General features: G+C 39.7%; 1 protein-coding gene across 1 annotated transcript in view; it reads right to left on the reverse strand.

The window, feature by feature from the left end:
* Positions 1 to 24,851, reverse strand: part of LOC114679611 (uncharacterized) — a 333,316-nt gene that overhangs the window by 81,781 nt on the left and 226,684 nt on the right. Inside the window, exons 4-5 of the mRNA XM_077938782.1 lie at positions 17,050 to 17,250; positions 13,377 to 13,527 (exon numbers count right to left, since the gene is read on the reverse strand). The gene's annotated coding sequence lies outside the window, so the exon portion shown is untranslated. The remainder of the gene's footprint in view (positions 1 to 13,376; positions 13,528 to 17,049; positions 17,251 to 24,851) is intronic.

Below are 24,851 nucleotides of genomic sequence, written 5' to 3' on the forward strand. Positions count from 1 at the left end.
TGGCAAAATTTTAACAAGGATGTAAAAGATCTCTGGCGGTATGCAAAGCAATGCAACACCTTCATGCACTTGAAGCCAGGGAGAAATGTGTCCTTTGACTTTCTCTCAGGATTTACTTACCCTTGGTTCTGATATAAAATTGAGTGCATTTATTTATTTAGTGTTCTAGTATATGAAAAAATAGAAGTAGAATTTTCATGCAGGATAGGTTGTATTGCTAGTGGACAATGTTTGGAGAGAAAAGTAAAATGGCAGCTAATGATCTGGTGGAGAAGAAAAAAACAGAATTCATTAAAAACAAGTGCTAGAATTCCATAATTAAAGGAACTGGAGCAATTTTGTAGAAGAGAAGTTATTCATAACATACCCTTTTCCTCCTCATGCATCAGCATATTATAAACAACTTAATAACTGCTCCTTGAAATGATGGGTTAAGTCATCAAAAACAAGTTAAATTATGTTTACAACCTCTTTTAATGAAATTGCAGCATAAAATGTATTGTTGAATGATACCACTAAAATAATTAACATTTCTTGCAAAGACTTAGTGTTGAACAGTTGCATAATTATAGGTTGCTTAACTTTTCTGAGCCAAATTTCCTTATTTATAACATACACATGATAACATTTAATTAATGCAGTTGTCATTGGTTCTAAATGAGATAATAATTATAAACATTCATTGTGTCTGGTCTGGCATATAAGATGTTAATTCATTAATTTCTACTTTTAATTGGTTGATTTTTTCTTTAACAGGATTAGCCTTAATTATTTGAAAATTTCATATTTCATGAATTTACCACAGTGAAAGTTAAATTAGCAGTTACTTCTTTTTCTTTTTCCTTAAAAATACAAATAGTAGGCTGGGTACGGTGGTTCATGCCTGTAATCCCAGCACTTTGGGGGGCCAAAGTGGGTGGGTCACTTGAGGTCAGGGATTTGAAACCAGCCTGGCCAACATGGCGAAACCCCATCTCTACTAAAAATATAAAAATTAGCCAGGTGTGGTGGTACATGCCCAGCTGGGATTACACCCAGCTACTCAGGAAGCTGAGGCAGAGGAATCGCTCTAACTCAGGGGGTGGAGGTTGCAGCGAGCCTACATCACATCACTGCACTCCAGTCTGGGTGACAGAGCAAGACTCTGTCTCAAAAAAAAAAAAAAAAAGACAAATAGTGAAGTACAAAGAGATTAATATATGTTTTAGTCTATTAAATTGTAGGTTGTTACCCTGTCACAAGGGTTCCTTGAAAAGTCACAGTTCCTTTAAGAATGCCACATGGTACCAATATGGAGAAAGCACCATTTATTTTTCATGAGTACAACTATCTGCTGGATTTATCACACAACTGTGGGAATTCAGGTTCTTTCTTTGTTGATTCCTCCAGCCTGAGTAGAGGGAGTCTTAGCCCACAGGCACACAAAAAAAGTGTGTATATGACTGCATATATTGGAAAGAATACAGATTTGTCTCATTTTTGTATGCTACACTTTGGGAATGAACATTTATTAGGAAAGGATAGGACTACTAAACAGTAGTTGCATATGATTTCCTGAAGAAGCATATATTTTATTTTAGATTTGGAGACATCAAACATGAGTAAAATTTCATTCACAAGTGTTATTTACTCTTTCACTGAAAGCAAGTTTCTCTTTTTTGAAAATGAAAAATCATTTCCACTTTCATTATATCCTTCCAATTCCGCTCCAAAGCAGTGTTGCTGAAGCACATCTTTATTTTACACATTGTCCTATCAACATCTTGTTTCTGCAATATTTTTCACACCAAAGGAACGCGGTGTATTTGATTGAACTTGTCAATCCCTCATTCTGTTCCAGTGAAGATGAGGCAAGAGAGCTTGTTACTAGTAGTTAAAGAGAGTTCAAGCTGCAGAGCTTGTTTCAAATGTGTCTTCTCTGTGCTCAAGCAATCAATGATCCTGATCACTGACCCTGTCTGAGTTCTAGCCTCTCAGACTGAGCAGATGACTGATTCATAGATCCTAGGCAATCCATCTCCTTTCTCTTCCACCCTTTCCTATCACACCAAACACACACACACACACACACACACACACACACACACACACATCATAGACAGTTTTGGAATATGCCTTTTGCTTGCATCTACTCATCAAACCTCATCTGACTGTGTCTCGTTAATATCGTCAAGATAATATCAAGTAACTGTTCAATCTTTCTTCTATGTGGGGGATTGAAAAAATTGGAGATTACAAAAAATGCACTACAAAAGAGAACATTAGGAGAACTAATCACACGGGTTAAAGCCAGGTTTGTGCATGGGGGTCAAAGATGATCTTTGCAGTGAGAATGTGTTATAGTCAGAAGCACAGGGAAATTGACGGCCAAAAATGTTCTATACCTAATGGCCCACCAAAGATCAAAGATGCTAAAGAAAATTCTTCTTTAAGAAATACGGAGGAAGTATACATCGAGGAAAAGAAAAAAATGAGCGAAGATGGGAGAAATGGAGATGAGGTGTTAAGTGGGAATGAAATAAATGTACATAAGACTTCTGACAAGGACAGAACTGAGATTCTTTGTGTTGGGTGTGATGGGGTTTGGGCATGCTATCCAAAAATATGGCACCTTAATGTTTGAGAAACTGCAGAAGCAGGAATCTCTCTCTTACGTTCCCGTCATCCTTCACATCCAAGCAGATCATAAGACCCTCATTCAAAAGGTTGTCTCCGAGTGGGTGGAGCAAGATGGCCGAATAGGAACAGCTCCAGTCTCCAACTCCCAGCGTGAGCGACACAGAAGACCGGTGATTTCTGCATTTTCAACTGAGGTACTGGGTTCATCTCACTAGGGAGTGCCCAACAATCGGTGCTGGTCAGCTGCTGCAGCCCGACCAGCAAGAGCTGAAGCAGGGTGAGGCATCGCCTCACCTGGGAAGTGCAAGGGGGAAGGGAATCCCTTTTCCTAGCCAGGGGAACTGAGACACACAACACCTGGAAAATTGGGTAACTCCCACCCCAATACTGTGCTTTAAGCAAATGGGCACACCAGGAGATTGTATCCCACACCTGGCCGGGAGGGTCCCACGCCCACGGAGCCTCCCTCATTGCTAGCACAGCAGTCTGCGATCTAACCGCAAGGCAGCAGCGAGGCTGGGGGAGGGGTGCCCGCCATTGCTGAGGCTTAAGTAGGTAAACAAAGCTGCTGGGAAGCTCGAACTGGGTGGAGCTCACAGCAGCTTAAGGAAACCTGCCTGTCTCTGTAGACTCCACCTCTGGGGACAGGGCACAACTAAACAACAACAAAAGCAGCAGAAACCTCTGCAGACGCAAACGACTCTGTCTGACAGCTTTGAAGAGAGCAGTGGACCTCCCAACACAGAGGTTGAGATCTGAGAAGGGACAGACTGCCTGTTCAAGTGGGTCCCTGACCCCTGAGTAGCCTAACTGGGAGACATCCCCAACTAGGGGCAGTCTGACACCCCACACCTCACAGGGTGGAGTACACCCCTGAGAGGAAGCTTCCAAAGCAAGAATCAGACAGGTACACTCGCCGTTCAGCAATATTCTATCTTCTGCAGCCTCTGCTGCTGATACCCAGGCAAACAGGGTCTGGAGTGGACCTCAAGCAATCTCCAACAGACCTACAGCTAAAGGTCCTGACTGTTAGAAGGAAAACTATCAAACAAGAAGGACACCTACACCAAAACCCCATCAGTATGTCACCATCATCAAAGACCAGAGGCAGATAAAACCACAAAGATGGGGAAAAAGCAGGGCAGAAAAGCTGGAAATTCCAAAAATAAGAGCGCATCTCCCCCAGCAAAGGAGCGCAGCTCATCGCCAGCAACGGAACAAAGCTGGATGGAGAATGACTTTGACGAGATGAGAGAAGAAGGCTTCAGTCCATCAAACTTCTCAGAGCTAAAGGAGGAATGACATACCCAGCGCAAAGAAACTAAAAATCTTGAAAAAAAAGTGGAAGAATTGATAGCTATAGTAATTAATGCAGAGAAGGTCATAAACGAAATGAAAGAGATGAAAACCATGACACGAGAAATACGTGACAAATGCACAAGCTTCAGTAACCGACTCGATCAACTGGAAGAAAGAGTATCTGCGATTGAGGATCAAATGAATGAAATGAAGCGAGAAGAGAAACCAAAAGAAAAAAGAAGAAAAAGAAATGAACAAAGCCTGCAAGAAATATGGGATTATGTAAAAAGACCAAATCTATGTCTGATTGGGGTGCCTGAAAGTGAGGGGGAAAATGGAACCAAGTTGGAAAACACTCTTCAGGATATCATCCAGGAGAACTTCCCCAACCTAGTAGGGCAGGCCAACATTCAAATCCAGGAAATACAGAGAACGCCACAAAGATACTCCTCCAGAAGAGCAACTCCAAGACACATAATTGCCAGATTCACCAAAGTTGAAATGAAGGAAAAAATCTTAAGGGCAGCCAGAGAGAAAGGTCAGGTTACCCACAAAGGGAAGCCCATCAGACTAACAGCAGATCTCTCGGCAGAAACTCTACAAGCCAGAAGAGAGTGGGGGCCAATATTCAACATTCTTAAAGAAAAGAATTTTAAACCCAGAATTTCATATCCAGCCAAACTAAGTTTCATACGTGAAGGAAAAATAAAATCCTTTACAGATAAGCAAATGCTTAGAGATTTTGTCACCACTAGGCCTGCGTTACAAGAGACCCTGAAGGAAGCACTAAACATGGAAAGGAACAACCGGTACCAGCCATTGCAAAAACATGCCAAAATGTAAAGACCATGGAGGCTAGGAAGAAACTGCATCAACTTACGAGCAAAATAACCAGTTAATATCATAATGGCAGGATCAAGTTCACACATAACAATATTAACCTTAAATGTAAATGGACTAAATGCTCCAATTAAAAGACACAGACTGGCAAACTGGATAAAGAGTCAAGACCCATCAGTCTGCTGTATTCAGGAGACCCATCTCACACGCAGAGACATACATAGGCTCAAAATAAAGGGATGGAGGAAGATTTACCAAGCAAATGGAGAACAAAAAAAAGCAGGGGTTGCAATACTAGTCTCTGATAAAATAGATTTTAAACCATCAAAGATCAAAAGAGACAAAGAAGGCCATTACATAATGGTAAAGGGATCAATTCAACAGGAAGAGATAACTATCCTAAATATATATGCACCCAATACAGGAGCACCCAGATTCATAAAGCAAGTCCTTAGAGACTTACCAAGAGACTTAGACTCCCATACAATAATAATGGGAGACTTCAACACTCCACTGTCAACATTAGACAGATCAACGAGACAGAAAGTTAACAAGGATATCCAGGAATTGAACTCATCTCTGCAGCAAGCAGACCTAATAGACATCTATAGAACTCTCCACCCCAAATCAACAGAATATACATTCTTCTCAGCACCACATCGCACTTATTCCAAAATTGACCACATAATTGGAAGTAAAGCACTCCTCAGCAAATGTACAAGAACAGAAATTATAACAAACTGTCACTCAGACCACAGTGCAATCAAACTAGAACTCAGGACTAAGAAACTCAATCAAAACTGCTCAACTACATGGAAACTGAACAACCTGCTCCTGAATGACTACTGGGTACATAACGAAATGAAGGCAGAAATAAAGATGTTCTTTGAAACCAATGAGAACAAAGATACAACATACCAGAATCTCTGGGACACATTTAAAGCAGTGTGTAGAGGGAAATTTATAGCACTAAATGCCCACAAGAGAAAGCAGGAAAGATCTAAAACTGACACCCTAACATCACAATTAAAAGAACTAGAGAAGCAAGAGCAAACACATTCAAAAGCTAGCAGAAGGCAAGAAATAACTAAGATCAGAGCAGAACTGAAGGAGATAGAGACACAAAAAAACCTCCAAAAAATCAATGAATCCAGGAGCTGGTTTTTTGAAAAGATCAACAAAATTGACAGACTGCTAGCAAGACTAATAAAGAAGAAAAGAGAGAAGAATCAAATAGACACAATAAAAAATGATAAAGGGGATATCACCACCGACCCCACAGAAATACAAACTACCATCAGAGAATACTATAAACACCTCTACGCAAATAAACTAGAAAACTAGAAGAAATGGATAATTTCCTGGACACTTACACTCTTCCAAGACTAAACCAGGAAGAAGTTGAATCCCTGAATAGACCAATAGCAGGCTCTGAAATTGAGGCAATAATTAATAGCCTACCAACCAAAAAAAGTCCAGGACCAGATGGATTCACAGCTGAATTCTACCAGAGGTACAAGGAGGAGCTGGTACCATTCCTTCTGAAACTATTCCAATCAATAGAAAAAGAGGGAATCCTCCCTAACTCATTTTATGAGGCCAACATCATCCTGATACCAAAGCCTGGCAGAGACACACACAAAAAAGAGAATTTTAGACCAATATCCCTGATGAACATCGGTGCAGAAATCCTCAATAAAATACTGGCAAACCGGATTCAGCAGCACATCAAAAAGCTTATCCACCATGATCAAGTGGGCTTCATCCCTGGGATGCAAGGCTGGTTCAACATTCACAAATCAATAAACATAATCCAGCATATAAACAGAACCAAAGACAAGAACCACATGATTATCTCAATAGATGCAGAAAAGGCTTTTGACAAAATTCAACAGCCCTTCATGCTAAAAACGCTCAATAAATTCGGTATTGATGGAACATACCTGAAAATAATAAGAGGTATTTATGACAAACCCACAGCCAATATCATACTGAATGGGCAAAAACTGGAAAAAATCCCTTTGAAAACTGGCACAAGACAGGGATGCCCTCTCTCACCACTCCTATTCAACATAGTGTTGGAAGTTCTGGCTAGGGCAATCAGGCAAGAGAAAGAAATCAAGAGTATTCAGTTAGGAAAAGAAGAAGTCAAATTGTCCCTGTTTGCAGATGACATGATTGTATATTTAGAAAACCCCATTGTCTCAGCCCAAAATCTCCTTAAGCTGATAAGCAACTTCAGCAAAGTCTCAGGATACAAAATTAATGTGCAAAAATCACAAGCATTCTTATACACCAGTAACAGACAAACAAAGAGCCAAATCAGGAATGAACTTCCATTCACAATCGCTTCAAAGAGAATAAAATATCTAGGAATCCAACTTACAAGGGATATAAAGGACCTCTTCAAGGAGAACTACAAACCACTGCTCAGTGAAATAAAAGAGGACACAAACAAATGGAAGAACATACCATGCTCATGGATAGGAAGAATCAATATGGTGAAAATGGCCATACTGCCCAAGGTAATTTATAGATTCAATGCCATCCCCATCAAGCTACCAATGAGTTTCTTCACAGAATTGGCAAAAACTGCTTTAAAGTTCATATGGAACCAAAAAAGAGCCCGCATCTCCAAGACAATCCTAAGTCAAAAGAACAAAGCTGGAGGCATCACGCTACCTGACTTCAAACTATACAAGGCTACAGTAACCAAAACAGCATGGTACTGCTACCAAAACAGAGATATAGACCAATGGAACAGAACAGAGTCCTCAAAAATAATACCACACATCTACAGCCATCTGATCTTTGACAAACCTGAGAGAAACAAGAAATGGGGAAAGGATTCCCTATTTAATAAATGATGCTGGGAAAATTGGCTAGCCATAAGTAGAAAGCTGAAGCTGGATCCTTTCCTTACTCCTTATACGAAAATTAATTCAAGATGGATTAGAGACTTAAATGTTAGACCTAATACCATAAAAACTCTAGAAGAAAACCTAGGTAGTACCATTCAGGACATAGGCATGGGCAAAGACTTCATGTCTAAAACACCAAAAGCAACAGCAGCAAAAGCCAAAATTGACAAATGGGATCTCATTAAACTAAAGAGCTTCTGCACAGCAAAAGAAACTACCATAAGAGTGAACAGGCAACCTACAAAATGGGAGAAAATTTCTGCAATCTACTCATCTGACAAAGGGCTAATATCCAGAACCTACAAAGAACTCAAACAAATTTACAAGAAAAAAACAAACAACCCCATCAAAAAGTGGGCAAAGGATATGAACAGACATTTCTCAAAAGAAGACATTCATACAGCCAACAGACACATGAAAAAATGCTCATCATCACTGGCCATCAGAGAAATGCAAATCAAAACCACAATGAGATACCATCTCACACCAGTTAGAATGGCGATCATTAAAAAGTCAGGAAACAACAGGTGCTGGAGAGGATGTGGAGAAATAGGAACACTTTTACACTGTTGGTGGGATTGTAAACTAGTTCAACCATTATGGAAAACAGTATGGCGATTCCTCAAGGATCTAGAACTAGATGTACCATATGACCCAGCCATCCCATTACTGGGTATATACCCAAAGGATTATAAATCATGCTGCTATAAAGACACATGCACACGTATGTTTATTGCGGCACTATTCACAATAGCAAAGACTTGGAATCAACCCAAATGTCCATCAGTGACAGACTGGATTAAGAAAATGTGGCACATATACACCATGGAATACTATGCAGCCATAAAAAAGGATGAGTTTGTGTCCTTTGTCGGGACATGGATGCAGCTGGAAACCATCATTCTTAGCAAACTATCACAAGAACCGAAAACCAAACACCGCATGTTCTCACTCATAGGTGGGAACTGAACAATAAGATCACTTGGACTCCGGAAGGGGAACATCACACACCGGGGCCTATCATGGGAATGGGGGAGGGGGGAGGGATTGCACTGGGAGTTATACCTGATGTAAATGACGAGTTGATGGGTGCAGCACACCAACATGGCACAAGTGTACATATGTAAGAAACCTGCACATTATGCACATGTACCCTAGAACTTAAAGTATAATAATAATAATAAATAAATAAAAGATAAACCTAGAAAAAAAAAAAACAAACAAACAAACAAAAGGTTGTCTCCATATACCTGGAAGAGAGCAACACCTTTATCTCTGATGACACGAGGACACAAAGCAGATTTTTAACAAACAAGCCTTGCTATGTTTCTTATAGTATGTTATCATTACGTCAAAATCCCGTTGTTCAATCATATTATCCCCTGACTGTCCACACTTCATCAAACCTAAGGATAAAAATGCACAGGCTTTCCTGTTTCTTTGAGTCTTCATTTTTGGAGGCTTCCTTGTCATGTAAAACTTATATTAAACCAATGTCTGTGCTTTTTTCATGATACTCTGTTTGTTGTTGGTTTGTTGTTGTTGTTGTTGTTGTTTGCTATAAGGGCCTTGACCATGAACCTAGAGATGGGTAAGGAAAAGAGGTCTTTCCTCCCCAACAGGTGCCACTTGTATGGAGTTTTGTGAAATCTGTCTGTCAGAAAAGCAGAGTGGCTTCCCTATAGATAAAATGCACAAACAGGAATTATATCCTACAGTTCAATATTAACACATTACATGAACTCTCTCATACTATCCTAGAGAACTCTAAATATTTCTCTAGTGTAGTAATTATTGAAGTATCTTTTTTTAAATTCTTTTGGTTTGTCTTTTTCTCATTCATCTGACACTCACAGTCAGAATATGAGTTCCAGGGGGAAAAAAAATCTTACCTCTCTATCTGTTAATATCCAGTAGAGTACACAGCAGTTTGCTGAAGCGGCTTTTAGTGTAGCAAGCTGGTCATCTGGAAGAGATTTACAAATCCTGAGCCAATAATAAAGCTAAGTGGCCTGGATAGTGTAAGCCCAAGTCAGGGAAATGAGATAGCAAAGGGGTGCAGGGGCTTGAATGAATGCACCATTTCATAAAATCCAGTTGCATTCATTCAGCAAATATTTTCTGTACATCAAATATTATTTTCACATAGATGAGGAGATAGCATTAGTTGTGTTGTCTCATTGTCAGTAGTTGACACAATCTTCCTCTTTTACTCTGAGTTGCTGAAGCCAGGGACCCAACTTAACTTGGCACTCTGGGGAATCATTTATGATAAATATCACACCTTCTACATTTCATTAGAATTTTTAAGACAGTGGTTTGTGGCAAAAAAAGAAAAAAGAAAAAAGAAAAAATACACAAAACTTTGAAATGAATCATTAATATTTTCAGCTGATTGTTGGGAACACAGTGAAAGAATAGATTATGGCAGAACTTAAAAATGCTTGGTATTAAGATATTTAAAATACAGTAGGACATGGCCAGGCACAGTGGCTCACTCCTGTAATCCCAGCACTTTGGAAGGCTGAAGCGAGCAGATAAAGAGGTTAAAAGATCGAGACTATCCTGGCCAACGTGGTGAAAGCCGTCTCTACTAAAAATACAAAAACTAGCTGGGCATGGTGGCATGCACCTGTAGTCCCAGCTACTCAGGAGGCTGAGGCAGGATAATCCCTTGAACCCAGGAGGCAGAGGTTGAAGTGAGCCGAGATCAGGCCACTGTACTCCAGCCTGGGCAACAGAGCGAGACTCCATCTCAAAACAAAAACCAACCAAAAAGAAAACAGTAGGACATATGCTTAAAATCACTAAGTTAAGCAAAAGTGAAGTGTAGAATAATATTATATACTTTAGTAGGGACTGATTTTATTCATCTATGTTTCTGAAAAGAACAGGTGGTTGGGAGTGACTGGCATGACACAGTGCTGGTTTGAGTCTAAAACACGCTATTGCCAGACTCTCCTTTGTTTGCACTTCCTTCTCTCACTATAAGCTATTTCTTAGCTCCTCTTCACAGGAAAGCTCCTCAAGAACTGTGTTTTCTTCCTTCCTCTGTAGTCACTGATATTGAAGCCTTGCCCTGCATAGAAGGCCAGGGACTCAGGCCTGCCTACTTCCTACTATCTCCTCAACGCACTCATAAAAGCTTTTGTTGCCATTCCACTGAAGAGGCTTCTACCAAGGTCAGCAGCTACTTACATTTTGCCGGATATCTGCTACATTTAAGGCAGATAACCATTATCTCAAACCAGAATGTCAAAAGATGTACTTAAAGTGGGTTGCTGAGAAAAGGGCCTCCTACTCTCTTTTAGATGCTATAACTTTACAGATGGTAGAAGCATTGATATTATACATTTGGAATCTAAAGCAAGACCTCCGCCTCTACAGGTCAAACAGAGACTGAGGATGAAGTTACGGAAGAAAGTATCTAATGATGTTTTATATTAAAACTCTAAGATACTAGTGTATCAGGCAATTCTTGCCTTGCTATGGAGAAATATCTAAGACTAGGTAATTTATAAAGAAAAGAGGTTTAAGTGGCTCACGGTTCTGCAGGCTTTAGAGAAAGTATAGTGCCAGTGTCCTCTCAGCCTCTAGAGAGGCCCCAGGAAGCTTACAGTCATGGCAGAAAGTGAAGGGGAGCAGGCATGTCACATAGGAAAAACAGAAGAAAGAGACAGTGGGGGCGGGAGGGGTCACAGGCTTTTAAATGACCAGATCTCACGTGAACTCAGAACGGGAGCTCACTCTCCACCAAGTGGATGGCCCAAGCCATTCATGAGGGATCCGCTCCCACTATTCAATCACCTCCCATCTGTCCCCACCTCCAACACTGGGGATCACCATTCAACGTGAGATTTGGGGATTTGGGTTGGAACAAATATCCAGACTATATCAACCTGTTTAGTCAAAAACCATAAGAAGTAAGCACTTAGGTAAACAATAAATTGGGTATATATTTTTAATATAGAAGGCAGAGTGTTAATGTTTATATAAAGAGGTCTTAAGAAAAAGACTCCAAATCTCAATGGGAGGATAAGCAAAAAATCCAAATGAACAATGGTCACCCAAAAGATATACAAATGGTATTTGTTCAGCTTCACAAATTTAAAAGTGAAAGATAAAATATCCGTAGTATGCCAAGATTAGCATATTACATTGGCAGTGATTTCAAACATTTAAAACTTCATTCTGAGTTATTTTACTTAGGGTAAGGGCCTCCAGTTCATTCAGGTTCCTGCAAAAGACATGATTTTATTATTTTTCATAGCTGAGTAGTATTTCATGGTGTGTGTGTATGTGTATGTGTTTGTGTGTGTGTAGAACATTTTCTTTATCTAATCATTCATTGATGGACACTTAGGTTGATTCCATATCACTGATATTGTGAACAATGTTCTGATAAACATAAAACTGCAGATATCTTTTCGACATAATGATTTCTTTTCCTTTGGGTAGATATCCAGTAATATAATTGCTGGATCAAATGGTATTTTTATTTTCTATTCAATTATTTCAGAAATCTCCATACTGTTTTCATAATTATTAATTAAAATAGTCAATTAGCTAATTATTAACTAAAATAATCAATTAGAGTTTAAAAAGCTTCATGAAAAGAAGAGAGTGTAAAACGAGCTTTCTCTTTCTTTACAAGTGGTAATGAAAGATAGTAGAATCTTTGCACTTGGAAACTTGTAACATATGACAAAAGTTCTAAAGTTATCTATTTTCTCTAATACCAAAATTTCATCTCTGGGAATGTATCCTATGTGGATTAATTCTAAGTGTACGCAAATAGGAAATTGAAACAATGTTTGTGGTAGTACATTCTTATGCAGATGTTGGCCATGGAGACCCCTTTGAGCGCTGACAGAACAGAAACCCCCAACTCAAGGCAGAGCCTGACCTATAGCACCTAGGATCCATCAGTCGCTGGCACTGAAGCCTTGCCTGGCAGGTGACCAGAGCTTGCCTACTTCCTGCCCACTGTCACCATGACCACCATACATTCTATACCACAGCTGCCACCATCTCCTCCAGAGCAAGAGAAAAGGAACCACCCAGCCCCACAATAGAGCCATCAGGTTTCCATGTTCAGGTCACAGCTAAATTCTGTGAGACTAACCAATGTTTCTTGAGATTACTGAGACTAAATTCCTCCTCACAGTAATTGCCAAAACTGCAAGACCATCCCATCATCCATACTCATCTGTTGGCCCTGTGATGCACTGAGCATTCTCATCCCCAATGCACCCTTCCATGCCTCCTTTGTTTTCCAAATCTTTTCATCAAGACTTTGGAACATCCACACATAATTGGAAACTCCTTCATAGCTCCAGCCTCTAACTTCCACTAAGACTGACTCTCTATGAGTCTACACTGCTGCTCCCGCATTTTATCCGATGGAATTTGGCCTTTCTCCCACATCTTATGGATTCTAGATTGAAATGTGTAAGTGGGACAAGGTCATCTCTTTCTGGTCTAGATCCTCAACCCTACACCTGATAGAGAAACTCTCAGGCTTTGGTATGTGTCCTCTTTACCACTTCTCATTGTTCTCATTTTCTAGCCCTTGTAAATTACACCTCATTCACTGACATCTTTGTTCCTGGCTTACCGTATTCCCCTCTGCCTCAACTCCATCTGTAGCATCAACCTGAGCACTATGTCAATACCTTGGCCTCTCAAGATACTCGCCTCCTCTCCCATGCTTCCTCCTTCTCCCAAGTTGCCCACTGGAACTCTCCATGAGCTCTGGAATCAATGGGTTCGGATCCTGATTTTGCCATTTACTATATAGGTGATCTTCAACTTATTTCTTAACTTCTCTGATTCCCAGTTTTTTCATCTGTAAAAGAATGTACACATGATTCCTGCCTCACAGGAAAACCACTGGTTCTTACTGTCTCAGCATGCATAGAGAGGTTATTTAAAATATGATTTTTTATCTTACTTCCTTGCTAAGAACTTAATAATTCTATAAAATAATTGTTGTTATAGGCCTAAAATCATAGTGTATCATGTTCTTTTGAGATATAAAGTTTTCTATACCTTATCTAGAAGAGTAACCTTAAAGTGGTATATTCTTAAGGTATTGACAAAAACTTTTAAACCATACAAATAGACAAAAGTTTACAAATAAAAACTTCTTCCACTAACTGCCCTCAAGACTTTGTTCCCCAACATAAAGGTAACACTTCAATAGTTTTCTTGTTTTGTAAATTCCTTTAAAAACATCACAGACTTTTTTAAAGAAAAATGAAGTAGCCAACTGTCAAACTATCCAGATTACAATGCACTAAGCATAAAGCCAAAAGACCGGGTAAATAGCAGCTGTTTATGGCACAGGTTCTGAATTTCAAGGACCATGTAAACACTTGGCAGCCAAGTGGATGCCAATCTGTTTCAGTTGTGCAGGTTAATAAACAATCCCAAAACGAATTCATTTGCTCAAGACAGTGTGCATTGGTGATCTGGGCTGTCCTCAGCCAGGTAGATCTGCTGGTCTGACCTGGGATTTTTCATGTGGTGGCCACCATCAAGAAGGGTGATTGGTATGAGATGATCCAAGATGGCCTTGCTCACATGTCTGATGTTGGTGCTGGCCATGGGTGGGGCCTCTTACCCCACATCATTTCCCATCCTCAAGACTAGCCTTGACTTCTACACATTGCAGGACCAGGGCAGCAAGGCAGTGAGAGCAGAAGCTACAAGGATGAGGGTGAGGCTCAGAAGTCACACTATATCTGGTCGGGTGCGGTGGCTCACGCCTGTAATCCCAGCACTTTGGGAGGCCGAGGAGGGAGGATCACGAGGTCAGGAGTTAGAGACCAGCCTGGACAATATAGTGAAACCCCATCTCTACTAAGAATACAAAAATTAGCCAGGCATGGTGGCGGGCGCCTGTAGTCCCAGTTACTTGGGAGGTTGAGGCAGAAGAATCACTTGAACCTGGAGGGCAGAGGTTGCGGTGAGCAGAGATCATGCCACTGCACTCCAGCCTGGGCCACAGAGCGAGACTCCATTGCAAAAAAGTAAAAATAAAAAGAAGACACACCGTATCTGTAGAGTTCTATTCATCAAAACAAGCTACAAGTCCAGACCAGATCCAACAGAAAAAAAAAAAGAAGAAAAGAAAAAAACAAAACAAAAAACAAAAAAAATATTTTCTTCTGGATGACAGGTGCAGCAGAGTCACATTGCAAAGGAATGCATCAGCGACAATGACAGAAATTGTTGTGGCCATTATTGAAAACAATCTATCTCAGTAACATTTCTTGGAGTAATGTTTTTAAAAGCGTAAAATAAAATACATACAATTACAAAGGCAGCCAATTTCATAAAGTAATCAAAAATTACAATTATCGAAATAATTCCAAAAATAAAACTTTTGATATACTGACACAAGCTCTTTATTTTACCCATTATGAAAACAATATCTAGCATAGATCCTTATCACTACTTTAATTTCAAATTAGTAATGAGCACTGAGATATTTTAAGATACCTGAGACAACTGTAATGTAGGTTTTTTTTTTTAACATTGGTGACAAGTTCACAGATAGTTGTTACACTATTGCAATTTGTTTCTTTCAATTCATAGTTGAAGTAAATGCACAGTTTTCGTCCAAGATTAGAGTAAATAGACCTATAAGTTTTTTTTTCCTTTCAGTGCATGATCTCCTGATGTCTAAAAATCCAGGAGAAGTAACCTGCTCATATGTGTGTGTGACACTCTATGTATCTACACTAATAAATATAATCTGAGAATGCTTAACTTTTGCATGTGCAAGATGTTTACTCAAACTATTCATTCCTACAGTCAACATATTGTTTGGATGTTCATGACATGTTCATTCTCTGCTTGTCTCATATCCAAACATGTGTGGATAGAGGCAAAGTCCTCGCTCTTGCAGAGCGTACATTTTAGCTAGTGTTATCTTATAATGAATAGATGAATCGCTCCTGCTGTTATATCTATTTCAAGATCAGTTACAGCAGCGTTTTTTTTCTTTTTGTACTGTAAACAGATGCCTTGCACATTACCTAGCACAAAGCCTGGTGCATTTGGCAGATGCTAGATACATATTTCTTGCATGAATGAAGAGGTACTTTTTATACCATAGTATTAATAATACTAAAACTTCAGAAAGCATTGTTGAGGCTCTTTTTTCTCTCCCTAAGTAGAATAATTCAAATAATTTTGGGGAGATGCCTCGATCAGCAGTAAAAGCAAATGAGATAAAATATACCAAGTGTTAAAAGTGTATCTGGGCAGAGATGTTTCCATGAATACCCTGTGATTAAGTATAATGTAAGCATACCCTTTAATGATGTTTATGTGTGAAAATATATCCAAGGAGATTATGTAAATGGGTAATGTGCGTACAGTGCTAGCCATGAAGCCAATTTTAAAATCACTCTTGAATGTAAGACTGCACCTGTTAAAACAGTAATTTTCTGTACGGCAGTTTCTATGTTTACCATAAAATAGCAGTAGCTTGATCTTTGATAGAAGATGAAATTGAGTTTTCATCCTAAGAGGCAATAAATAGTAGCATGCTCATTCTCAGCAAGTTCCTCTATTGACCTCATTACTACACACTATTTCTAGGCAGTAGTAATAATAAGAATATTTTTTGTTAATCTTGCTTTTTCTCTCATAAGAGAGTAAAGCACATTTTCCTGTGTACAGTGTCACCCACAATTCCGTACTGTAGTTTAAAGCTTGACAACTTTGCAAAATAACTGGAGGAAACATGTATGAGACTAAAGTAATCAGCCTCAGTTAACTCAAGTACGCAGTCAATCCCATCATTTAATTCAGACTTGATTGTCCTCCCTACTAACCCTTTTCTTTTTTCCAAGCTATTTGCCTTCTCTTAGATTATCTTTCCTATTCCTCCTAGATTCCTTGGTTCATCACACTATTTAAACCCTTAATAGCACAATGCATGGAATTTTGCCACTGTCTTCCCACCACCCATATCTTAGAAATTTCTCTATTTTGATTTAATCCTGAATTTGAACACCTTCCTTCCTGCTCTTTTTTGAATAGTGAAATTGCATATGGAGATATATATATGGATATATACACAGATATAAAACAATCTAGAATATGACTTCTACACATATTTGAGCTCTAAGTTTTGCTGAACCTTCAGTGTCTCTCGGAAGACATTCCTTTTCCCATTCTCCCCAGCACATGTTCTGAACTTTCATCATGTTCATCAAACCCACTATGCTATACTTCCCCATGTTATACTCAGCATTTAAACATGCCTTCTAAGTCATAGAGATGATGAGAATCAGTAATCAATAACTCCTTTCATATCCCTGTCTTAGCCTTTTTAAGAATTTATCTTCTTTACCTCCACCCATTAGATATCCCAGGATGAAAATGATGTTGCTCCCCTCCAAAGCAAAACCCCTCACTCAGGGTATAGATTTACAAGATCTTCAGGCTTTTTCTGGGAACTTCCTCCATTAAAGATTCTCTTTTTTTTTGTATCTTCAATCTCTTTCTCTCCGTGGGAAGTTTTCCCTTAGCCCATAAGCAAAATGAGTCTCTCCTGTATTAGTAAACAGAAGCAAATACAAGACAAAATGAGTAACAATCAAGGAAACAAAAACAAAGTAACAGTCAGAAGAAATAAAACCTTAGAGCATCTTGGTGCTCAACAGCCTACTGTAAACTAACTCCTGCCCCACGTTCCCTGCTATTGCACTCAAACTACTCTCATTGATGTAACCCACACATTCCCGATATCTGACTTCTGTCCCCTTTTCAGTCCTCATTTTTCTTAACTTGTCTGCGACATGGGATACTATTAACCACCCTCGTTCACCCAAGGCCCCCTCCCACCTTGTTAGCTGACATGCTCATATTAGCCTCTTTGGCTTCTATACTACTACTCTCGTCTCTCCTTCTCATTCTCTTGGCTGAGCTCCTCTTTCTCACTTATTAAATGTTATTACACCCCATTTTGCTCCTCTTTTTCTCTTCCCTTAAGTCCATGATCCCACTTAAGCCCATGGTTTCAACTCTGACTTAATACTGAGAGGTGCCAAATAAGTTTTTCCCATTCACACCTTTCTCTTGGGCTTCTCACAGCTTACCTTAAAGTGGGTATCAGATAGAAACCTCAATGTCAACACATCCTAAATGGAATGTATTATCTTCCTTCTCATTCCAATACACTCACCATGTTTCTAAATTGTCCTTGGACCTGATGTCTTCCTATCTTACCCACAAGCAAGGGAGAGCACATCAGAAATCTAAGCATCTCTTTCATCTGTTTGCCTCTGCTTCCATTCCCAATCAGCTCTCCCCCTGCTTGTTTCTAAAATATGTCTCATCTTTTTAACTACTCCTGATATTGCTTTAGTTCAAGCCCCATCATCTTTTGCTTGGATTAGACATACATGAGTGCCCCTGTTCTGATAGGTATAATTTCTGGTCTCATTATTGCTGTTCTCTCATACTATATCCTACCCCAGGAGTCCTTTCGAAGTACTTGAATTTCAAGTTCTCATAAACCTTTCCCCTGTACATTAACACATGGCTCTGTCTGCCTAGAATCACCTTCCCTTTATACCCAATACTTGGTCCTTGAAGAATGACATATTTTTTCCTCTAGGCTCACTGAAAACATTACCTTTTTGCTAGGTAGAATTAGGTACTTAAGGTGTAAAAAATCATTTTTATACATGACTATTATGGATCTCTCATTGATTTTATATTTGTCACCTCCACAAAGCTCTGAACGAAAGTAGAGAAGTCATGTCTTATTAATCTTCTCTTCCCAGTGCATAACCCAGTGCCTGGACCATATTAGACACTCACATTGTCTTGAATAAAGGGAGAAAGAAAAACAATAGAAGAAAATAATTTGGAGGCAGTACCGTAGCATATATGAACTCATTTGCTTGTTTCACAAATAATGGCAGCATCAACATGGTCTCCAACACAGAAAGAAACTGAAGAGAAAGTAGGATTTTATAACAGATTTTCTGTAGAGCACCTCCTTATATGTTACCATAGTCCCCAAAGTCTAGATATAATCTGAGTTGGGGCAATCAATCCTTTAGGAACAAAATGATTAAAAACTGAATAAATAATTTTCAAATTGTTTCCTCAAGATATTGAGCACTGATACAGCTACTATGCTTATAATAAAGATCTTGGTTTCTATTACATTAAAAAGGAAATGAGGATTATTGTTCTTCAAAAATGAAGAAAGTGAGGAATAAAACATTAATGAATGCAGTTAGGTTTATGAGACATTTAGAGCTCATGACTGTAACTCTACTTCTTTCCCTCTCACTCCAAAAAGCGTCGCAAAATACATGTAACAGTGAGGTTAATTTTTTCATTCAGTCAAATTTATAAATGCATAAACCATTCACAAATTTTAATACTTTATTATTAGTATTATTTTGCTTGTGATATATCTTTCCGCTGATTACAATGGAAATGGAACTATGTGTCTTCACAGTAAAGTTGGAAACCATTTCACTAGACTATTGATTGAACCAACAAACCTCATTCCTTTACTGGTAACCTTTAAAAACATCATCAAAATAATCTCTATGATTAGGTGCTCAGTTACATTTATATTCTTGCCATTGACAAACAGATATTTCTCAAAAGTGTATTTCTCAAAAAAAATTGGCTTAATGCAGTGTGGTATTTTGAACTGGATTCCGGAACAACAAAAACTATATCCGTGAAAAATCTATGGAAATCTGACCAAAGCCTGCAGGTTGGATAGTAGTAGAATACCAATGTTAAATTTTTAGTTCTGAGAAATGGTGATGTAAACAGCTAACGTTAGAGAAAGCTTGATGAGGTGCATGTGGGTGTCTCTGTAGCATCCTGGCAACTCTTCTGCCAAATCCAACATTATTTCCAAAAAATTTCAATGTTACCTCATTCTTAAAGAGGTGCTTTTATGAAATTACTCTTACTGTGAAAAAGCAGGTTAACAGGTTCTCATACTCACTACATATTTATCATCTGAAAATAGGCACAAGGTACAAAGAAGAACCTAGAGTAGTGGATTCCCAGACCAGCATCACAGTTTTAAATCAGTAAATGTGAGTTTACAGTTGTTCCAATGTGACTACCTGGCCATTGCAGGAAAAGGGAATGAAGTGTCAGGAGATAAAATTGATTTTTACTCCTTATGCTAGATAATAATGCCTAACATCTATCTTACTTTTAAGATCAAGGCCAGGAACTAAGACACAGCCTGGAGGGAAAAAAATCAAAATCAATATTATGCATTATATCCTAGCCACATATGATTCATGCTGAAATTAATACTATAGATACAGGTCAGAGCTAGTAATATCAATTTAGAATTACTTTTCAAGATAAGAGTTTGTGATCATTTCTATGTGCCAAGGTTACATTTCTCGCTTCCTGAGAGAGCTCTGTTACATTAAAAAGTGTGTGTGTGTGCGCGCGCGTGTGTGTGTGTGTATGTGTGTGTGTGTACAGCAAGGGGTGGGATATGTGCTAGAGATTAGACCAGAAATGTGAAAAATGGTTTCGTTTCATTACTACCTTCTCATAACTGACTATGCACAGATAGTGATGGTCAGAATCTGAAGGGCACATCAGCAGAATTAGGTATTCATGCACGCATTAAACACCTACTGTGTATTTAGAGAGTGATATTAAAAGGAAAGAAGTCTAATATTGCTGAGTACAAAAATATACAGAGCGGTAGACTGAAATAATGCTCTATTTTTCTTTCCTTTGTATAACACATAATTCTCTCTGACATTAGTGGGATTTAAGAATGAATAGGGAATGAAAAATGTACTTTATTTGCATTTATGCCCTATCCTTAGCAGAATCTGCCCAGTTTAAATGCAGTTGCATGATGCAGAGCCTTAATGCGGGCATTCAGGCATCAGGAAATATGAGGAATGCTTGTGTCAGGGTCTACATCTCAAAATGATGTGAGTCTTCTCAGTATGCTTGCATTTTAGATGGGCAATAATATAAGGATAATGTTCAGAGTGAGGTTGAGAATTTTTGAACACTAAATGTGCCTTTTATATTCAAAGAAAAAAAATGAAACCCATTCTAGGTATCACAAGTTTGTAAACTTCCAGAAATATGACTACTTACTTTGAAAGGATTATAATGTAAACCTAAAATTCTTAGCAGCAAGTGCTAACCTCACTGAGTACTTATTCCATGAGAGGCACAGTGGGAAGGACTCAGGTACCTTTCTCAAATAATATTATGCTGTAAAAGCCATTATTGGCATGCCCATTAGTTATATGGTGTCTTAGTGAGGTAAAGTGAATAACCCAACGTTAAACAACTAGTAAGCGGACCCGTAATTCAAACTAGGGCAGTCTGAGTCCGGAGTCCACACTTATAATCTTCCCCTTGGAATCATGGTGCCTTTTGGTTCAATAATTAAATTATAACCCCAGAATTTCTTTGGCTCTAAAATAATAAACAAAATTGTTCTCACTACTTGAATAGAGCTTTTTAAATTCCTACAAAAGACACATTTTTACATTGTCTTTTTTTTTCTGGTTATTTGACTTCCCTTAGTAAAGAAGTTTTTATTTCACAGTATTAAAAAAAAAAAAGTAAATGTTTCAGTTGTAAAGGGGGAAAGAGACAGAAGAAAATTTATGTTGCAATTGGAAGAAGTTTCAGAGATGAATGGCACAAAAAGAGACAAACAAAGGCATGCAGATTACATTGGCTGGTCTGCATAATTTGGTGAAGCCTAAAAACGCTGTGTCCCTATTGCAAATATTACATGTAGAGGGCAGGATAAAATGGCCCTTGGGGGCATATAGAACAATGGATATCTTATGGGGCAAAGCTCATGATATGAGAAAGCCCCACAAAAAGAGAGGAAGTATGAACAAGAATGCCTGCCTGCCAACGCTAGGACTGGCCCTGGCATACACATAGCAATGTTCAAAAATGCAAAAAAGAAGTTCCATGTCCTGAAGCTGGGCATGAATACCTTTTCCCACTACCTGCAAAATTAGGATCTTCCATATGCTCAGCGGTGCCTCCTGTGAGGAGCTGGTGTGAACTTTGGGGTGTTCATTGACTGTACACCATGATGGCAGTGAGATGAGTCCCACTCCGCACTGTGCCTGACCACAAGGAGGGGGCCAAGCTGCCTTCCAAGGAGGAAGAGATTTTAATCAGAAAGGAATCAAAGAAATCTCAGAAGAAATGTATGAAAGGTAAAAAGAAAAAAAAAATGCTTTCTGGAGAAGCAGTTCGTGCAAGGGCAAGCGTCTGTGAGCATTGCCTCCAGGGCTGGCCATTACAGTCCGGGTGATGACTGCATGTGACATAGGTTGAAAAAGCCTTATGAACCCTCTTCTCTCCCATCCTAGCTCATGTGATACAGGTGAATCCTATTCAATAAATATTAAATATAATTATAAGACTGTTCTGAATCCCCGAAAAATGATTGCAGAAAGTTGAAATCTTTGCCACTTAACTTAGAAAACCTTTCTCTTCCACAAACGAAGTGTAGTCAGCTGGTGCTTTGGACTGAATGTTTGCAACTCTCCTAAAATTCATATGTTGAAACCCTAATCCCCAGTGTGATGGTACTTGGAGGTGGGGTCTTTGGGAGATATATAGGTCATGAGAGTGGAACCCTCAAGCTCAAAGTAGTGGCCTTATAAGAAGGCACAGGAGAGGGTATGCTTCCTCTCTTTGTTCTCCACCGTATGAGGACACAAAAAGAAAACAGCCATCTGCCCACCAGAAAGCAGACCCTCAGCAGACACAAGAGCTGCCAGCACTTTGCTTTTGGACTTCTTAGCCTCCAGAACTGTGAAAATAGAAGTTTGTTGTTTAAGCCACACAGTCTATGGTATTCGGTTATAATAACCCAAACAGAGGAAGACAGCTGGCAACTGGAACTATCGTTGCCCACATTTCCAGTGTGGCCATAGCTATCATTTTGAATGCTATTAATAATACACCTCAGCATGCTTAAAGAAAACAAGGGAAAACAGGTCCCTTCCCCTTTAAGGTAAGTGTCCTTCCTCAAAAATGTTTTCAGTTCTCTCATATGCTATGTGACATTTTATATGACAAGAACCTCAGAAAAGGGCTGAAGAAGAGGGAAAATGTACCCTCTATAGGCAAGCAATCAGTTGAGAATGATTCTAATCCTACATTGACCCACTCTGTCTCAACGCTGTTATTTATAGCAGCATTTGGTTGAAATACCCCGGGCTGCTTCTCTTTCTGTGAATCCGGTAGTGAGAAGTGCTTTATAGAGAGGCTCCCAAGCACTTCAGCTCTGGCTGGGAAATCTGCACAAACAGCTCCAACTGGTGTCAAAGCCCCCATCTGGGTACACAGCGTGGATACATCATCTGCTTATCTGCCCAGTCCGGATGTGAATGTGTAGAATTCGGTACACACGTGTCAGCTTTTCCTCTCCAAGAGGAAAGAGAGCCTGTGGGGAGAGACAGAGAGAGAAAGAAAGAGTGTGTGTGTGTGTGCGCGCGCGTGTGTATGTGTAGTGTGACTGTGTGTGTGTTTGTAGGAATGGATGAAACAAAATCCTCGTCAGTTTTTTCTGATTTTTTTTTTATTGCCTCCGAGCGGTCTTGCTTTTTCTTATGTTATTCTGATAACGAACCTATCACTTCTTTAATATGGTGCTGTGCTGTTGCTCGTATGATTTCAATAATGGCCAAGTGGAGCACATGTTGCACGTAAATTCCACTTCCATGAAATTGGATCCCATGATGATGAAAAAAAAATGAAAAATGGCTTTCAGAATCACGCACAAGGGTTCAAATCCTGAGCCATTTTTGTTCTCAATCATTCAACAACACTGAGTCCTACCACGTGCTGGGCACGGAAAAGACATGGCTGTGCAAGCCTCACCCACTTATGTTGTGATGGGAAAAACAGACACCACCTAAGTAAGGAGCCTGAGGTGGGAGGTGGAGTCAAGTGCGATGGAGAAAAGTAAACTAAGGCAACGGGTGACCGGGGAAGGCTGGCTGAGAAGATGACACTTAAGCAGAGACTGGAAGAGAAGGAAGAGCTCTGAGGGAACACAGAGCTCTGAGGAAAGGCTCTGCTGGGCAGAGCAAATGTTTTTTTTTTTTTTTTTTTTTTTTTTTTTTTTTGAGACGGAGTCTCGCTCTGTCGCCCAGGCTGGAGTGCAGTGGCCGGATCTCAGCTCACTGCAAGCTCCGCCTCCCGGGTTCGGGCCATTCTCCTGTCTCAGCCTCCTGAGTAGCTGGGACTACAGGCGCCCGCCACCTCGCCCGGCTAGTTTTTTGTATTTTTTAGTAGAGACGGGGTTTCACCGTGTTAGCCAGGATGGTCTCGATCTCCTGACCTAGTGATCCGCCCGTCTCGGCCTCCCAAAGTGCTGGGATTACAGGCTTGAGCCACCGCGCCCGGCCTTGGGCAGAGCAAATGTTAAGGTCAAGGTACAGAAATGGAGGTTCCTGCGGAGCAGGAGGAAAGAGGTCTGTGTGGATGAGTAGACAGAGCAAGAAAGGTGCACAGGAGAATAAGCCACCTCAATAAGTCACCTCCCTGGAGCTTTAGTTTTCAACTAATACAGAAAAAATAATAGTGTATAATTTCAGAGAGGGGGTTCTAATATAAAGGCTACAGTAAAACTTTCTGAGGAGCTTATTACATGTGTATTAATCCGTTCTCACATTGAATCTGGTAATATAAAGAACTACTTGATACTGGGTAATTTATGAAGAAAAGAGGTTAAGGGCAGGGCGCAGTGGCTCATGCCTGTAATCCCAGCACTTTGGGAGGCTGAGGTGGGTGGATCACCGGAGGTCAAGAGTCCAAGTCCAGCCTGACCAATAAGGCGAAACCCTGTCTCTACTGAAAGTACAAAAATTAGCCAGGCGTGGTGGTGCACGTCTGTAATCCCAGCTATTTGGGGGGCTGAGATAGGAGAATCGCTTGAACCTGGGAAGCAGAGGTTGCAGTGAGCCAAGATCGTGCCACTGTACTCCAGCCCAGACAACAGAGCAAGACTCCGTCCCAAAACAAACAAAACAAACAAACAAACAAAACAAAGAAAAAAGAAAAGAAAAGAGGTCTCATTGACTCACAGTTCCATAGGCTAACAAGAAGAATGCTGGGAGGCCTCAGGAAACTTTTAAT

The sequence above is a fragment of the Macaca mulatta genome, chromosome 7, assembly GCF_049350105.2.
Source record: "Macaca mulatta isolate MMU2019108-1 chromosome 7, T2T-MMU8v2.0, whole genome shotgun sequence".
NCBI classification, from domain to species: domain Eukaryota; kingdom Metazoa; phylum Chordata; class Mammalia; order Primates; family Cercopithecidae; genus Macaca; species Macaca mulatta.